This window comes from Xenopus laevis, chromosome 9_10S, assembly GCF_017654675.1.
Source record: "Xenopus laevis strain J_2021 chromosome 9_10S, Xenopus_laevis_v10.1, whole genome shotgun sequence".
NCBI classification, from domain to species: Eukaryota; Metazoa; Chordata; class Amphibia; order Anura; family Pipidae; genus Xenopus; species Xenopus laevis.
The window spans coordinates 48,262,472-48,275,360 of record NC_054388.1 but is presented as its reverse complement, the minus strand read 5'-3'; the positions used below and the strand labels follow the sequence as shown (position 1 = coordinate 48,275,360).

The 12,889-nt window shown below is 40.9% G+C and overlaps 1 protein-coding gene across 1 annotated transcript in view; it reads right to left on the bottom strand.

Annotated features, from left to right (window-relative positions):
* Window positions 1–5,906, bottom strand: part of LOC108702891 — a 30,683-nt gene extending 24,777 nt beyond the window's left edge. The window contains exon 1 of the mRNA XM_018238660.2: window positions 5,204–5,906. The gene's annotated coding sequence lies outside the window, so the exon portion shown is untranslated. The remainder of the gene's footprint in view (window positions 1–5,203) is intronic.
* Between the last annotated feature and the right edge of the window lie 6,983 nt (window positions 5,907–12,889).

The following is a 12,889-nucleotide window of genomic DNA, read 5'->3' as shown; positions in this document are numbered from 1 at the left end:
CAGGGACAAGTCAGCCATTAAGAACGGATGGTGTGTGTGTGTGTGTGTGTGTGTGGGGGGGACATTAAATATTGTAGGTATAGGTGCAATATAGGAAACAGGATGGAAACAATACACTACTGAAACAATAGGGCATACAAATATATTAAGACACATATACACTACAGACATATACAGCACTGTCTATTTAAGGGAAATAAAGGGTAGATAACACAAATAACAAAATGTGATACATACAGCAAAGACAAATTTTCACTTCTTTGTCCAGCAATTTTCAGGGAATGCACTGTAACTATGGGACTAATGTTTGCCAACACTACACAATGCAGTTAAGTAGCCGGGAAAAAAAAGTCCCTGTACACCTGCCTTCCTAGGGGCAATCAAGGTTTGTCCCCAGACAGGTCACAACAAGACATTTCCGGGCCCCATGGGAGATGGGTGGGACAGTTCTGCATTAGTGGATCCCTATAGCAGCTAAACATAGACACATATCCAGAATTTCTTGCTCCCTCTCGGTCGTGCAGAACAATCTGACTTGCAGTTCAAAATCTCTAATGAAAAAGTGAATTCACAGAAAAACAAGAGGCAAGAGCTGAGAGTAGGGTACAGCAGAGACGATATCTACCATGGGGTCCAATATACATATCTAAATGTAATTAATAATAAATAGAACTATATATATATATATATATATATATATATATAATTCATACTGATTATTAGATTTTTTCAGTATTACCATTAGGTTCAGCTTGGTTGTTAGATACTGGGAGCTGTATTTCAGCAATATCTGTAGGGCCACAGGATGGCCAATTACAAGAGCTATTGTGGGACAATTATGTTCAGCTCTGATTATACTGCTGTGTTGCTAGACACTATAATAACCTTTAATAGCCCCTCAGCGCCCCGTTGTCCCATTCAGATGCAGGAATATTGACATATTGGGCTAATAAAGGACACGTGCGTTGTCTGGGCTGCTGCCATGAAACTGTCTCCCCTGCTGAGCTTCTGCCTGCTCTCTCCCTGCCCAGGGTAACGTTACCCTCTGTTTCCATGTAACGTGAGAAGTGCGCTCTCTATGCAAGTGAATCCAGTGACCCACAGCAGCCGTCCCATTCACAGACCCAGCTCAGACACTAAAGCTCCCCATAGACGCAAAGATTTTTCTTGCGGAATGACCAATTTTAGCAAAGTCCGACCAATCCTTCGAAATTATCGTGAAGTTAGTGGGATTTGAACGATCGTAGATCTTACGATTTTTTGGCCGACATCTGTCAGGAAATTGATCGGCCAGGTTAAAAAATCTTTGTCAGTCCTAGTGCAATCTATCTATGTTTGCAGGGCCAAGCAAGCAGCTCCCCTTTGTTTTCCTGGCAAATGGTCTTTTTAGTTGATGGACAATTCGTATGATCGTACGATCATTTCGAGATAATCGTGGTCTCACGATGACGATCGGATCTTTACATTTATGGCCAGCTTAAGACAAAAAAGAACCAGCTGGTCCAACTGTATTTCCTTTCTGATTTTTCTCTTTGTTTCCGTTTGCATAATTTTATATACACTTACATCTGCCTTTCTTCCTTGTTCTAGTCACCCCTCCATCTGTGTCTGCCCCCCTGTACACAGGAACAGCATATGTATTTGTATGTGTTTATTGTACATGTGTATAGTTGTATCTCTATTCCAATGGAAATTCGTGGAAGAGGCTGGGCGATTTGTACTTTTTTTTTAATTTCAAAAAATATTTATATAGGCACAGGCCCTCGGGTGCCTTAATATTAATACGGCCCTCATAACAGGCAAAAGTGTGTTTAGGTTACATGCTTGGGTGCAGGATGAACAAAACATACATTTATTGAACCATGGATTTAGATAGCGTTATATACAGTATGTGTACAACACTGCACTATTCTATTCTGGAATTCTATATAAAAGGTACAGATGGGAGGGAACGTGTGAGCAAATATAAAAAAATTTATTCAAACAATTTCTATACATACTCAAGTTACATGAAAGACTGAGGGTCAGGTGTTTAAGGGGTGGTTCACCTTTAAACTAGCTTTTAATATGTTATAGAATGACCAATCCCAGGCAACTTTTCAATTCGTCTTCATTATATATTTAGCATCGTTTTTGAATTATTTGCTGTCTTCTGCTGATCCTTTGTAAAAATACAAATGTATTGTTATTGCTACTTATCATTACTCATCTTTCTATTCAGATCCTATCCTATTCATATTCCAGTTTTTATTTAGATCAATGCATGGTTACTAAGGTAATTAGCACCCTAGCAACCAGACTGTAAAAATAGCAAACATGAAGACCAATTGCAAATTATCTCAGAATATCACTTTCTACATCATACTGAAAATTATCTCAAAGGTGAACAACCCCTTTAAGAGACAAAGGTGGATAGAGGTAACCACCCCACAGAGCTTACACTCAAAAGTCTTCAATTTATCAGCTATTTCATAGCATTTTATCTTACTGAGAACACTTGATTTACTTAGTAGTTCTGTTCACTTTATACAGCCAGCCAGATGTTATCAGTGGATATAACGAGTAACTCTGAAACATAACTAGTAAACTCTGAACTCCCTGCACCCTCTGACAGCTGGAGACATGATGGAAATTGTAAACTTGAATAACTAAAGGTGGCCATACATGGATAGATCCGCTCGTTTGGCGATGTCGCCAAACGAGCGGATCTCCCTCCGATATGCCCACACGATCGGATCCTAGCGTTCGCAAGCGGGCGGTCGGATCGCGGGACCGCATCAACGAACAGATGCGGCCGCGATCCGACGGGATTTTTAATCCCATCCGATCGAGATCTGGCCGACTTTCGGCCAGATCTCGATCGGGGAAGCCCGTCGGGGGCCCCCATACACGGGCCAATAAGCTGCCGACTCGGTCTGTCGGCAGCTTTTATCGGCCCGTGTATGGCCACCTTTAGTCTGTTGCTCAGGACACAACACAGTTTATATTGTGCCATAGAGATGATATAGTTCTCGTTGTTAGACATGAATATATTTTGTAGGGGATAAAGAGCCATTTCTCAGTATGGTAGAAGCATGTCTAACTAATCACATATGTGTCTAATAGTGTATGCTGGGTGGGTGTAGAGGGCTATAGATTCACCAGATCTAATATACAGATTATTTTGCCTTCTCTGAACAGCAGAAGTCAGAAAACAAAGTGAATGTCACAGGTTAAATCTCAGCAAATCCAATTAAAACGATGACGTTAGTGAGCATATCTGTAAGGGTCTGATCTCCTAAGGGCCCTTACACACGGGCGGTTTTACCTGCGCTCCCCTGCGTTGCGCTTTTACTTCCGTTCAGTCGCAGCGGAGCGCAGGAGTAGACGCACTCAATAATTGTGAAAGGGCTATACTCACACAGACGCATCTATGTGCCAAACTCAGCACCTGCGTTTGGCGCTTACATGCGTCTGTGTGAGTACTGCCCCCTTTACAAAAATTGAGTGCGTTTACTCCTGCGCTCGCCTGCAACTAAACGGAAGTAAAAGCGCAATGCAGGGGAGCGCAGGTAAAACCGCCCGTGTGTAAGAGCCCTTAAGCAGCTCCCTCCAGCTGTTGCTGAACTACAACTCATCTCATTCTACATCTACTAATTGTATAAATGTAAAGTGCTGAGTGCAGTCCACCACGTTTTCGGGCCACAGTGCAATATTTCCCAGAACTGCAGTATAATTGTTGTTGTTTCAAACCAGCACAAAACTTTGCACCATACAATGCAGTGACAATAAATCTAGTGCATTTAGCCATAATATGTGCCCAAAACAAAAGGGCTGGCACCTAGGTGGGATATCGGTATGCATTTATATGATATTCAATTATGTGATACCTTTCTAGTTGCCATATTCACTTTGAACAGCAACCATAAAATAAAAAAAATAAAAAAAAGCTAGATAATTAAAACATGCAGAAAGAAAATTAAATAAAGGCAAAAGTAAATTTACTTCACTATTAATTTCCCTTTAAACCCTTGAACAAAATGTTAATGTACATGCCCATATGTTGTACCACTGAAACAGTCCCCCTGATCAGTACCAGAAGCAAGACATACAACTGGATCATGTTTATCTCAGTTGCATGTGACTGGCTGAATTGTGGACCTCCATGGGCCCAACCTGCCAGACAACCCAATCCACTACAAATTGGCAGGTTTCAGGCCACAACAAGATAATCCCCCATTAAACACATTTAATCCATATAGGGGGTTCTCTGACACCAGTCTTTTCAGTCAGTCCCTGTTGTATCTAATCCATCACTGAATCACAGAATTACTCAGGACCCAGTACCTCAAATCAGTCACGCAGAAATGCAGAATTTACTGAAACACAAATGCAAACATTTTGCAGACTAAAGGGCATTTGCAATAAATAAGTTTTGTTATATTTCTGCAAATAAAGACACATTTCCACTCACTTCTCCAGGAAATAAACTCTGGGATATGCAGCTTTACTACAGAACATCATATCTGGGAGAAGCAGCAGGGTTAACCCATGGCCATCCAGTATGGAGTCTCCTTAACATTCTCTGTTCTAGTAGAGAGTTTACGCTTGCAGGGCTGAGCAGTAGGTCTGTCTTAGGGGCATATTTATCAAGGGTCGAATTTTGAATTGAAAAAACGTCGAAATTCGAATTCAAAAAGACCAACCGAAATTAAGTCGAATAGGTCCATTTTCTATCGAATAGGTCCGTATTCGGCCGAATTCGAATCGTTCTAATCGAAGGAATAGCGCATTCGTTTCGATTTGAAGTTTTCCCCCAAAAAAACTTCGATTTTTCAAAGTCCACCAAATAGGTTCTACGAGGTCCCCCATAGGCTAAAACAGCCATTCGGCAGGTTTTAGATGGCGAATGGTTGGATTTAAAAAGACAGTACATGATAAATTTCGATATTCAAAAATTTTTGAGAATCAAATCGAATTTGGACTATTCCCTAGTCGAAGTACACAAAAAATAGCTTGAAATTCGATTTTTTTTTTTCATTTGAAAATTCACCTTGAATGAATCTGCCCCTTAGTGTTTGAGGAAAATGCTGGAGGTATTAAAGGGTATTAGTGTCATATTTTATCTCTCTTTGTAATTTTCAGCCCAGCTCATTCCCCCAGTAAAGAACCATCTCATGAGCAACATGCAGTCTGCTACCCCAGCCAAGGGACAGTTACTTACCATCCTCACAGACAGGGGTCTCTTCATGCTGTCACTGGTTAGTCCAGGAAGTATCAAGCTACACCATCAAATATCCATTCCCAGCGGCAGGTCCTTGAGTCTGTGTCCCCCTGTGGAGGGTGATGGGAGTTGTAGTGAGTGGAGTCTTTGTGTATAGGTTAAAGTGTGTGCTCCTCAGGATGATGGACATGGGGCTGTATTGTTCTTTGTGTTGGGCAACAGAGGACTGGGAGAGGGGGTAGTGCCGGAGGGTATCAGGGTAGAAATGTGGGTGTGAGCTGGTAGTTGTCTCCGTGGCAGTGTGTGTGCCCCTTGAATGCAAACTGCCTGTCACTGAGGTTGGAAGTGGGTGTGTGTGTGTATTATATGTGTCAGTGTGTGGCCCCTGCAGCAGTGTATATGTGTGTTACAGTGTCAGTGTGTTCAATGCAGCAGTGTGTGGCCCCTGTATGTAATATGTAACCCCTGCAGCAGTGTGTGGCCCCTGTATGTAATATGTAACCCCCTGCAGCAGTGTGTGGCCCCTGTATGTAATATGTAACCCCCTGCAGCAGTGTGTGGCCCCTGTATGTAATATGTAATCCCTGCAGCAGTGTGTGGCCCCTGTAGGTAATATGTAACCCCTGCAGGTAGTAAATGACAGCTCGCAGCTTCCCCTTTGTGTGCTTCTCCGCAGTCCCCTTCTTTGCATTGAAAAAGATGCTGAGCCGAGCCCCTCCCCCAGCTCGTCCCCCCGCCCCTTCCCTGCACTGTCCACTGCCCGTCCTGCACCAGCCACCGACTATTCCCCTCCCGGCCTCTCTTTCATTCCTCTTGGTTCTGACTGCCCGCCGTTACTTTCACCCAATGCCATTGTTACGGTGCTCAAACGGACAGGCCAGGCCAGAGGGGGAGAAACGACAAATTGGCTTCTGTATTTATGTACCATAATATGTGATCAATTTACAGACGCGCGTTTGCAGTGAATAATACATTGCGTGTGACTTCTCTTCCACTGTATCTGCCCTATATTATAATACTCCCCATGTACCGAGTAGTTGCGACACGTTGTATTCATTCACATGACATTTATTGTACCTGCACCTGAAGTGCAGCTACCGACCACACTCACTCTCTGCCGCCCTCTACTGTCAGAAGACTGGAGTGCAGCTACCGACCACACTCACTCTCTTCTGCACTGAGAGGCCGTTGGAGTGCAAGTAGCTGCTACACTTTTTGGCTGGGGGTAGGAGTGCATGCAGCTGCCATAGCTACTTTACTCAGGCCCTGATAACCTGCTCCCCAGCATGAAAATGTATGGGTGCACTGGGAGGTCTGACAGGGGTTAGGGCACCGACCACATAATAGTTTTACATGAAGATGCCCAATGGTAGTAGTGACAGGTATAGGAGTGCAGGTGCCTGTTATACTCACTTCCTAATGTACTCTTCTGGCAGAGGGGTATAGGGTATAGGTGCCTTCCAGATTCACTTACTGCTGAACTCTACTGGGGGGTATGAGTGCAGATACTACAAGCAAAAACAAAGAGGAAACATTTCTAAAATGCATGCTGTTTTTGTAAAATGTATTCAAAGCTTTGCCTGCCAAGCATGCATAGAATACTGTACATGTTGGCAGGCAAAGGATCTACCAGAATGGCTCCTTCTGCAGCTGCTGCTTTTGTCTTTTTTACCTAAAAGTGGTTTATTTTACAGCATGACTCGGATCAGGTATTCTGACCATTGTCAAAACGTTTTTTAAGTTTTTTTCATTGATTTGCGAATTCGTTTTAAAAGGGTTGTTCACCTTTGAATTACCTTTTAGTATGATGTAGAGAATGATATTCTGAATATTTGCAAATGTTTTTTTATTTTTTATTATTTGTGGTTTTTGGGTTATTTAGCTTTTTATTCAACAGCTCAAAAGTTTGCACTTTCAGCCATATGGTTTCTAGGGTCCAAATGACCGTGCATTGAGTTGAATAAGAGACAGGAATATAAATAGCAGAGGAGCTGAATAGAAAGAAGAGTAATAAAAAGGAGCAATAACAATACATTTGTAGCCTTACAGACCATTTGTTTTTGGATGGGGTCAGTGACTCCCATTTGAAAGCTGGAAAGAGTCAGAAGAAGAAGGCAAATTATTTAAAAACTATACAAAATAAATAATGATGACCAATTGTAAAGTTGCTTAGAATTGGCCATTCTCTAATATACTTAAAGTTAACTTAAAGGTGAACGACCCCTTTAATGCATTTTGAAAAGCTATGCAGTTTGGTAGTTTGATGTCAAAAGCCATCTTTATCCATGTTGGATATGTCAGAATGTGTACTTTCCAAAAATATATGATTTTCTGGAAGTCCTTGTACAGTCAGGAGGTCTTACGATGGCACATAATACACAGGCAGGGGGCTTGGTGTTCAGAAGCTGAGTTGGAAATCATATGCTTTTTGGGCTTTAAACTGTTCCAATGTACTTCAATAAAACTATGAATAATGGGTTTCAAACTGTTCAATGGACCCATGGCATACATTACGGCATTTTATCTCAGTATCTAATGATATATAGGAGATAAGATGCTGCAAATTGGAAATTTTGAAGTGATTTCCAGAAATGTAATCAAAATTGACAATTGAATTGTAATCAAAACTGAAAGCTTTTACTTTGGCGTAATATTTTCCAAAAAATATATGGCTTTTTTGGGGTAAATTAACTGTTTTGCTAATTTCACCACATAAACTGTATTAAATATACAGATTTTGCCGTGTCTGAAATGACAGAAATGATAGATCATATAAGGAATTTTAATTTTGGGACCCTTATAGACATTTATCCATTTTGGATTCGGGACAATGCTTTCTTTCTGTTTTTGCACATTTACCTCAATTAAAATGCAGCTAGTTTTGGAGTATCTGAAATTACATATAATCAGTTATATGAGCAATTTGCATTTTGGGGTCCAAAAAGGAATACAAATACCAGAAGTGCCAAATTGTCTGGCAGTGAAAGGATTAAAGAGGTTGTTCATCTTTAAATTACCTTTTAGTAGGAGGTAGAGAGTAATACCCTGAGACAATTTGCAATTAGTTTTCATTTTTTATTATTTGTGGTTTTTGAGTTATTTAGTTTTGAATTCAGCAGCACTCCAGTTTGCAATTCAGCAAATGCAAATCTAGTTGCTAGGGTCCAAATTACCCTAGCAGCCATGCATTGATTTGAATAAGAGAATGGAATATGTATATCAGAGGATCTGAATACAAAGATAAGATAAAAAGAAGCAATAACAATACATTTGTAGCTTTACAGAGCCAGGGACTGATTTCTTTTTGGGCCGCCCCTAGGCCAGAGCATCAAATACCCGCCCCCATTCCCCTTGCGACTTCCCCTCCCCCACAAGCACTTCCTCCCCCTCCCCACACATGCGCACAGTTCCGGATTTCAAAACTACGCGATCCGAGGCCAGCTGCCTCTTGCGCCCCTTCCGACGTGCGTAGTTTTACTGTTCTGCTTCTCCCGGTGAGGTGCATTAATGTGCCGCCCTAGGCCCGGGCCTTTTTTTTAGATGGGGGTCAGTGACCCCCATTTGTAAGTTGGAAAGAGTCAAAAGAAAAAGGCGAATCATTCAAAAACTATAAAAAGTAAATAATGAAGACCATTTGGAAAAAATGCTTAGAATTGGCCATTCTATAACATAGAAAAAGTTAATTTAAAGGAGAATTAAACCCAAAAGTTAGAAAAACCCCTACCCCCCTACCCTACATAGACCCTCTCCTTCCTCCCCCCTCCAGCCAAGCTGCTACCGCGGACAAATAGCCCTAATTCTTTTCTTACCCTTCCATGCATATTTGTTTTCAGATAGATCTCCAGAAATAACGACTTTTTCCAATAACCTTCTATTTGTTACCATTTTTCTAATATTGAAGTGTAAAGTGTAATTTTTCACCTTCAGGGTCGGGGGTCGCCGACCCTATAAACTGTTCTAAATGGATACATTTGTTATCTTTGTCCCTGCTGAGTGTCATTACAGGCAGCTGTTAGAATTGATAAAATAGTCGCTAATATTCCAGAGATGCTGCTCAGAAATGTATCAATAAATATTGCAAAATTGTAACAGTTAAGAATCTGCGCCTGAATTACTGAGCTGCCAGACTGAAAACACCAGAGACAACATTCAACGTTAAACTTAGATTTTGTAAAAACAGTGAAAAATAAATAATGAAAAGTAATTGAAAAAAAGTCTTTATTTCCAGGGGAACAATCAAAAAATGTATTTGGAAGGTGAACAACCCCTTTAATGAAGACCAATTTAAAGGTTGCTTAGAATTGGCAATTCTAAAACATACTAAAAGTTAACTTGAAGGTGAACGACCCCTTTAACAAAATACAGCCTAATTCTATACACGCCTCCAAAAAAGGTAAAACACAGGTGGTTGAGACCTTACTGGTCTCAAAAAGAACTACCGCTCAATTGTACTAGGAAGCAACATGTCTATTCCTTTTTGGCTGTATGACACACCTGTAGATTACATAATCTGGTCTCTTTTGCCGAGAGACTGGATGGAAGCTGCTCCTATTAAGACAGATCGATTTCCTCAAACTCAGAAGAGGAAGTATCGGCATTGCAAGAACTTGCAAACTACCTACTTCGTTGTCTTTCCTCCTCTTCAGGTTTCTGCTCCTCCAAATCTGCACTCACTCTAGGATACTGAGGGAAATCTATTTGAAGATAAGGGAATTGGGTCATAATGTTCCTCAGCCTGAACACCTGAAGGTGCTTCGTCTGTATTCCCTTTCTTTTGTGATTCCTCCAATCCATTGTCTTACTTTCTTTTTTGTTAAATTAAAGGGTGGTTCACCTTTAAGTTCACTTAAGTTTTCAAGTTGAGGTCACTGACCCCTTCTAAAAATCAGATGATCTGTAAGGCTACACATTTATTGTTATTGCTTCTTTGAATTATTCATATTTCTATTCAGGCCCTCTCCAAATCATAATCCAGTCTCTTATTCAAATCAGTGCATGGTGGCTAGGGTAAGTTGGACCCTAGCAACCAGATTGCTGAAATTGCAAATTTGCTGAACAAAACCACAACTATTAATAAAAATAAAAAACAATTGCAAATGATCTCAGAATATCACTCTCTATATACTACTCTCTATCATACACAAGTTAGTTTAAACATACACAAACTATTTAGTACCATCTATTTTTCCATCTGTATAATAGAGGATATTGGAAGTGAGCAACTGTTGATGTCATGAGAACGAAAAGAAACACATGTAAACTGCTGGGAGTAGTATGAGTGTGTGTTCTCTGTAATGTGGGCATTCACAGCAATACCCTAATACTCAGTATCACTGCACATTTTATTTGTGAAACATTTTAGTTACATTAAACGGAAGCGGACACCAAAAAAACTTCTTTTAAAAAAATGATTCTTCATTTGAAGTTACCTATATGTCATGCTGACTGTTTTCTCCTTTTTTCCCTTTAAGGGACAGTTCCTGGATATATCGGCTGCCTATCAATCATCTTGCTAGGAGTGCTGCAGACGTTTTATTGCATATGATGTGCCAGGACACAACGCCAGCTGCTCATTCCTTCCCCCTGGGGTTAAGAGGGTGGTGCCCTGCATCTGGGCCAGATTGAGCGTCATTGGAAAAAGCAGACAGCGGGTGGCTCCTGGCACACGGGGTTAATGAATGAGGAGCAGTTGGTTCCATAGTTTCATGTTGCACCTCTTGTCAAGTGAATTGCAATCAGGAACTTGGGAGCTTATTCTACTTAGATCCTCACTGATACATTTTTCCAGTACATTGACTGGCTGCACTGTTGGATTCACTCATTGCATTAGTAACTTCTTTCTTTTAAGTTTTATTCTTTAACTTCCAGAAACTAACCAGCTTCATGTCCAGCACTGCCCCAGGCCTGTTAATCACCAGAAAATGCCCCTGTACAGCAGTTAAGGGAAAATATTTGAATTCAAATAGTAACAGTATTGGTAATACTTCTTACTGCCACAAGGGGGAGCATGCAGTGAACATAGGAAACCTGCTGAAATGTGCCAGCATTGCTACAAAGACTTGCGGATGACAAAGAAGCCTCTGAAAATATTTATTTCCCCCCCCCCCTTGTAGACAAACAAATATCCAGGGAAGTTTTGAACATTCCCATATCTGCCAATGGATGTGGGCAAAGTGATATGAGTCCCAGAGTTTTAACGGGATGGTTCCCACTACTACTGCTGTTTCCCGTATCAAACCCTTCTCTCTTGCTATTCCTTATATTTGGAATGCCATTCCTGAATCTCTCAGGAGAGAATCCTCCCTCAATATTTTCAAAACAAAACTCAAAGACTACCTTTGGGAGCACCTGGATAACACCTAAACTGGCACTTATAGAACAGTGTAACAAACTGTAACCCACAGCACCTTAATACCCCTCTGAATTGTGTCTGTATGTTACCCTCCCATTTAGACTGTAAGCCCTACGGGGTAGGGTTCTCTAGCCTTTTGTTTCCTTGACACTGAGCACTTAATCTGCATTGTAATTATATTTTATATTTTTGTATTCTAATAATGCACTTATTGTTACTTTTTATTCCAATGACCCCTTGTTTGTTACCGTATATACTCGAGTATAAGCCGACCCGAGTATAAGCCGAGGTACCTAATTTTACCTACAAAAACTGGGAAAACTTATTGACTCTAGTATAAGCCTAGACACAACTACAGCCCAGTCTCCCAGCAGCGCACATTCTGCCAAAGCGACCCCCCCAGCGATCAACCGGACTTCTTTGCAAAGTTGATGGTGACAGAGAATTGCCAAACGGATTACTGTGTGCATTGTCCCACTGTCCCACTACCATGTGCAGAGGGTGCTGTTTGATATTGCCATCACTGTTAATCTTTCATATAACCAACAGAGGGCGCTGTGTGATATTGCAGTCACTGTTAATCCTTCATATAACCAACAGAGGGCACTGTGTGATATTGCAGTTACTGTTATTCTTTCATATAACCAACAGAGGGTGCTGTGTGATATTGCAGTTACTGTTATTCTTTCATACAACCAACAGATGGCGCTGGGTGATATTGCAGTCACTGTTATTCTTTCATACAACCAACAGATGGCGCTGTGTGATATTGCAGTCACTGTTATTCTTTCATATAACCAACAGAGGGCATTGTGGGATATTGCAGTCTCTCCCCAAGTGTACTGTTGGTATAGGAATGATTAAAATTGACTGCAATCTCAGCTACTCGGGTCGGGTGCCGCTGACCCGAGTATAAGCCGAGGTAGATTTTTTCAGCACATTTTGGATGCTGAAAAACTCGGCTTATACTCGGGTATATACGGTTCTACTAATTTATTGTTTTGTTGTACAGTGCTTTGCCCTCAAGGAGCGCTTTACAAATAAAAATATACATACATACATACATACCTTTGAGGTAACTTTTAGTATGTTACAGCATATCCAGTTCCTAGCAACTTTGCAATTGGTCTTCATTATTTATATGTTATACATTTTGACCTATTTGCCTTTTACTTCTGACCCTTTCCAGCTTTCAAACGGGGGACACTGACCCCATCTAAAAAAGAAATGGCTAACAATTAAGCTACAAATGTATTGTTATTGCTACTTTTAATTACTCGTCTTTCTATTTATACCTCTCCTATTCCAGTCTCTTATTCAAATCAGTGCATGGT